General features: G+C 31.4%; 1 long non-coding RNA gene across 1 annotated transcript; it reads left to right on the forward strand.

Moving 5' to 3' along the window:
• Positions 1–2,103: 2,103 nt before the first annotated feature.
• Positions 2,104–5,212, forward strand: LOC115978193. Its single transcript, XR_004088661.1, has 3 exons — positions 2,104–2,293; positions 3,175–3,260; positions 4,577–5,212. It is a non-coding gene; the product is annotated as an uncharacterized LOC115978193 (long non-coding RNA).
• The last annotated feature ends 1,291 nt before the right edge of the window (positions 5,213–6,503 follow it).

The raw sequence follows: 6,503 nt of genomic DNA on the forward strand, positions 1-6,503 counted from the left end.
AGGCCATTCTTCATTTTCTGTATAAATTCAATCAATTAAGTTCAAGAGAGAGAGAGATCAATGGCTAATATAATTTTAGCTATACTACTATGACCTACAAATAATAAATTTTGCTACTTTAAGGTTTCAAAATCTTAACCTTCTCTCAACTTTTGTTATTCATGGCACTCCCGCACAGGTCTGGCCCAAGGCCTAATCCTAAGGCCCAACAACAAAATAAAAAATTTCCTATTAAAAAAAGACCTCATTTCCTTCGTAAAATGCCCAAAATTTTATAAAAATATAATTTTTTTTAAAATAATTGATACTTTTTTTAAGAGTGATGTTAAATATGTCACAAATTTTACTATATGTTTAATTGACATATCGCCAATCACATAAAAAAAGTAATTTAAATACAAATAAATTAAATTGTTGAAATTCATCAATTACGGTCATTATTATATTATATTGTGAACATTTTTAGTATTTTTTTTTTTCATTTCTAACAAGGCTTCCAAAATAGGAGATCAATAGAAATTTAAACCAATCGAAACCTTAAAACATTTCAAAAAAGATGCTGCAAATGTGATAGATCATCAATGATGACTAATCTCCTCTAATAGTTTGAGACCTTAATTTTTGTAAACTAATCTTCTACAAAACCACATACCAAATAATATCTATCTCTTTCTCTTAAAAAGAATATATAAAATTAAAATTTAGATTATAACTGTACTTAACTATGCATAGCCATATATTCAAGTTAAAGTAAGTTTTTTTTTTAATAATTTTTTACTTCTTTTTGTTTAAATTTATGGTTCAACTATGATATTCAATCTTTTATATAAAATTAACCTTAGTTTAGTTAGTATTATTCATCAATTTCTATATTTATATTAAATTAGTCTTAATTAGTATTATATAATTTTATTTAATAAATGTGCACATTAAAAAAAAAAAAAAAGTCCTAAATAAAATTTTAGCCTAGCCTGGCCCAAATTTTCTTGGGCCGGCCTTGCTCCCGCAATAAAGAGAGCACTTTAGTAGACCATCACTGTAGAATACACGTCCCTAGAATGAGAATAAACCTTGGAATGGATGGCAACATAAGTCTATGCTCCAGTCCAGCATCAGTTTCTCACAAGCAAGACCTATAGAATGAGCTCAGATTCACCCATGCTCCTGAAATCAAATCAAGAGGTAAACCGTATTCAGACACATAGCATAGCATATATGGAGAATGCAGCCATAATGGAAGATATTAGGTCATTAAAGAGGATGATAGATAAAGCAAGTACTAACTCAAGTCGCAAGTCGCACCTTAACAGGTATTCCAATAAGTAAACCTAGCGACAACGAGCTTCATAAGGCTTTCCTGGATTTGATTTTTTATTTGGCGGTAACATACACACACACACACAAAAAAAAAAAAACAGAAGAAGCATCTCATCACTTTTCAATGTCCAACCAAACATGCAAAGAAAAACTAAATCTCTTCTATCCTGTAGTTTTCTATCCTCCAATCAAATAAATGAAAGCCTTAGCAACTAGCAAGTTTAGAGTTTGACAAGGGGTGCCCAAGGAAGGCTGCAAAATAGCAGAAAAAAAGTCTTCAGTAGTGTGAAGGAACTCATGACCTTGGAGAAAGCTATGGCAATTCAAGAAATGAAATAGTTAGGGACGAATAGACAAGGTTTTGACTAAATCACTGAACACCAATTTAAGACCTTTGAATGCGTAGATATTAGAATGTTGATGTTAGAGCCTATCTCCTGCCACACTGATTAGATAATGTTTTGACCCTATGCAGAAACAAACCGATAGAAAGAACACCATGCATGCTTATGATCTTGGAGTTGCATGTGAATTAGGAATATTCTAGTAACAGAGGCAGAGGGAAGTGGAGGCTCAAGTTTTGTGTAGTCCAGATTTCAGATGAGATGAGGCTAGCCCAGCAATTTCATCAGATCGAGAAGAAGTTTTAGAAGGCTCATAATGTAACGCCCCTGTTGTTAACTGTAATTTGGAAGAAGCTTGATGGGCAGATTGGTAATTTTACTTGCAGTATATTTTAGGGACAAACTTGGAAATAGCCTTCTTCCCCTTAAGTCAGCTGCCCTCACTTTCACTGTTTCACATTCGCGTCTCGCTCCCTCTCTAGCTGCCCTTTCACTTGAATCCCTTTCTCTCTCTCCATGGTCTTCCACTAAAAATACTTCAGCCATGAGTTTCTTTTCAAGCCATCACCACTGCTTGTGAAGAAAAGATTTTGGGAAGAGAGGGACCCATTCGGCCAAGCAAGGAATTTGAGGTAAAATTCCTATTTTCCTAACAAAACTAAGTAAAATCTAGCTATGGGGTTTATGCTAGAGCAAGCTTATTGGGTTTATGTAAGAAATTCTTATTTAGAATGAAAAGTTTGGTTTGGTCTTGACTCATGTTGCTCTAGTGTTCACCCACTCAAGATTTTGTCTTGGGTAATGGGTTTTGGAGGTCATGGAGTTGTGGAGAGGTGGGTATGTGAAATATTGATGGTTTGGATGCTATGAACTTGTTTTAAAACAAATGGGTAATGAAAGTGTTATCAATGAAAGTTTAAGTACCTTGAGGTTGTGTTTTTTGCAAATCAAGTGTTTGATATTTTACCTCATTGAGTGATGAGGTTGGGTTTAATTTTTTATAGTTGTTTATTTGATTCAACGCGAGAGTTTGTGAGATATATAATGAGTTTTAGAGCTTTGAAAGTGATTTGATGATGTTATAATTGATTCCTACATGATGTAATATGTATTGACATTATTAATACATGAGTTAGTGTAATACTTAAACATGGTTGTTTCGTTGTGAACGCTTGGGAATTTATAAGAATTGTTATAATGGCTTGGTTTTATTAGTTATTACCCAAAATAAATTCTTGAGTCTAGTTACCCCATTTTTTTAAGTGATGTGTTATGTTATGTAATAAATACATATTATTTGCGGTAGTGTATTAAAATTCTTTGGTTGTGTTTTGGTCCTTTGGACCATTTGTATGCTTGTTTGGTATCCTTTGGGAATTGATGCCTTTGGATAGTTAAGTTAAGCTCTAGGCCCTAATTTGATTTTAGGGGACATTTTCAATCTATGGAGACAAGTTTGACGGTACTTTCTGATGGACATTGTTATTGATAGGCTTGATCATTTTGTTTCTAGGTTTTGAGATTTTTGATGATGGACCTAGTGATGGATTTGTTGATTTCATGGTGCTCAGTTGAGGTAAAATTGGTTGGCCTCCCAAGGTAAGTAGCTTTTAATGAGATTTTTGAAAAATATCTATATTGCATAAAACATTGTTTTTGGGTTAAATACGTTTTGGGAAACTGTTTATGGAAATTGTATTTTTCCTAAAAAGTATCGTGTTGTAAATTTAACGGATATAATTATTTAAGATAAGTACATCATATTTGTTATTGCATATGGAAAAATGCATGATTTGTTAGCATGGAAAGGACAAGCATCTTTGATTTAATTTTTGGTAATGGATTTTATGGATTTATTACATTATTTGCAAAATTTAAAGATTCTTTTATCTTGACATACTTGTGATATTTGGGAAAATTGATACAAAATCTTCTTGACAAGAAATGAGTTTGAAGGCTTTGAGAAGCTTGTGAATATATTGGGTATTTCAAAGGTTTTTGTGAAATATTTTCTTATGTACATTTGAAGGCTTTGACAAGAAATATTCTCTTATGTACATTTTACATACACTTGTTTACACTTTACACAATATCTATATGGACAAAATTTAGTTACAAAATTGGTTGTGAGTGTAGTTTAAGGTTACAACTTTATTTGATATCATTAAAATTACAACATATTTCTAAAGTTTAACTATTAAATTGCATGTTCTTTACGTTTTTAATACACATGTTAAATTTTGTGTCAATCGGATATTATTTACTATATGATCTATAAGATTATATCTTTTGCATAATTTTAAACTACAAAAACTTGCAATTTATAAAATTTATTAATGACATAATTATTGATCTTTAATTTTCAAGAAATTTTGCAAGCATGGAGAAGAAAATGTAATCTAATGGTCGATTTATCAAAATTTACTTTCAATAAAAAGATATTGAGTAATGTTGTAGTTTTAAGTTACAACTAATTTTGTAACTAAACTTTATACTATCTATAATTGTATATATAGAAATACACATTTTAGAAAGAAAAATAATGATTTCCACATTTAAACCGTGAAAAGTGGGTGTAAAACAATGAGCGTGACAGTTGAATCATTACGTATCTTTGTATCTATAATTTGGAGAATGCTAGATAAGATCGTATATAAATGCATAACAATAATTCAAAAGATGCCAAAAATTATTATTGAAAAAGAAATGCTAAAGATTAATATGCAAAAGATAAGACTTGTGTTTATAACATACAACATTAATAATATAGGTCAAATTTATTCACATTCATGTTACACATGAAGAAAGGAAAGCAACAGAAAAGATTGACTAGTAGCAATTGAATGGCCATTACTAGTAGAGTAGCAAAAATTATTTTATACACCAGCCTTATGCAGTGGGTGTTGGATTCACAGACTCAAGTTGTAAGACAACCGCTGGATTCACAGGTGCATGAGACCTATGAAATGTAAGACACTCGCTACACAGTGGTGCATCAGAAACTTCCTAGTAAGGTAGACGATGTCGTGGCTGAAGCCGAAAGCAGGTACATTGGACTATGTCAACTAAAAGACGGTACTTCAGCAACACGTATAAGATTGGCACACAAGCAAATAAACCAATGACAAAAAAGATCAATGGCAATTCCTGGTGATTATGATTCTTCAAGCAAAAGGATGCAGAAAATGCAACCATCATGGCAGCAATTGAGATGAAAAGAGTAGTGACTCCAATCATCAACTTAACCGGTAACGACACAAGGAAGTCCTCATATGAATAACGTGAGGTAAGGATGCTCAAGAATGTAATTAGGGATGTTGAAGAGCAAAATACTGCAATTGCGCTTGAAACCGAATAGGCCAGGCCTAATTTAGGACTTTGGTGGTTTAATTTATAATCTGGTTGGTAAGAAAAGGCTATAGTTCCAATTAGTGTTGCAACCACCATAGATGATTTAGCCATATTCATCATCCACTTCTCTCCCTGCTTCCTTAACTTCTTGTGGCTCTTTGCAAATAAAACATATGGTGTTTCCCCGTTTCCATTTTTCATTTCTTTGAATCCAGGTCTCACAGCCTTTTCCACCTCCTTCCATTGCAAATCATAAGGAAATACCACGTGAGAGACTAGTTGATTAGTCTTAAAATTCAGAAACTTTAGGTGGACATTAAATCTAAGTGTAAACATGAATGAATTTTCTACAAAATGTAATAAATGATCGATTATTCTAAAAGCTTAAACAATTGATGAATGGTGAACGCAATCATTATTTAATCAATATTCTAACAAAATAATTCAAAACTTACTACTCAAATCATATGAATAAATTCCTGAAACCATAGTAATTCTCGCTGCATTTGAAGAGCTGCTCCTGATATGGCATTAAGCTTCTCTTCAGGTGCCAATCCTGCAGCTAAATGCAACATGTTGTTTCCATCTTCATTTATTCTATCTGCTAATAGATCTCTAATTGAGCCTACCACAAGTAAATTGAAGATGCTTTCATGGCGCTTCTCAACAGCAATATGAAATATGCTTCTCTTCTTATCATCTATTTTCCATAATAGATCTAAGTCAAAATGAATACGCTCAACCAAGAACTCCACGTTGCCTACTTCTGCCGCAATAAATAGAACTAATGAAAGCTCTGAGATTTCGTTTAAATTCTCAGTGTCATCTTTGTAAGCTTGAAGACATTGTTTAAGTAGTTCATGAGCTTGAGATTGCTTCGACTTTTCTTCTTTTAACTTCAACCCTGGAGTTGAAGTAGCCATACCAAAGTGAATTATAATTTAATAAAAGAATTGAATAGATTTAGGCTATAAAGAGTGAACATGCTACTGTGTTTCGTGTATTGTATATTATTGTTAGGGCAACAATAGATTCAATATAAATGAATACGTTTTCCTTTGAAACGGTTAGATTAAATAATTAAATTCACAATTTTTAAAAAGTTAATTTTTTGGAACAATCGTTAAGTTAACACAATATATCAAAAATTACATATAAATTATTTGGTTGCATTTTTATTACAAAGGTAATTATGAATAGGAGAAAGTTTTGACTATAACTCCACTCAATATCTTTTTATTAGATGTAATTTTTGACTAATTCACCATTAAATTATATTTTCTTCTTAATCTTCTATACTTACAAAATTTCTAAAAGATCAATGATTAATAACTATTTCATTAATAAAATGTTTGAAATTTAAGTTTTTGTAGTCTAAAATTCTGCATAAAATTAAGTTTATAAATCAAATAATAAATAATAGAGATTGACATGAAATTTGATATGCTTGTTAAGAACATAAATAAAATTTAATTTAATGATTAAATTTTC

This window comes from Quercus lobata, chromosome 2, assembly GCF_001633185.2.
Source record: "Quercus lobata isolate SW786 chromosome 2, ValleyOak3.0 Primary Assembly, whole genome shotgun sequence".
Taxonomy (NCBI): domain Eukaryota; kingdom Viridiplantae; phylum Streptophyta; class Magnoliopsida; order Fagales; family Fagaceae; genus Quercus; species Quercus lobata.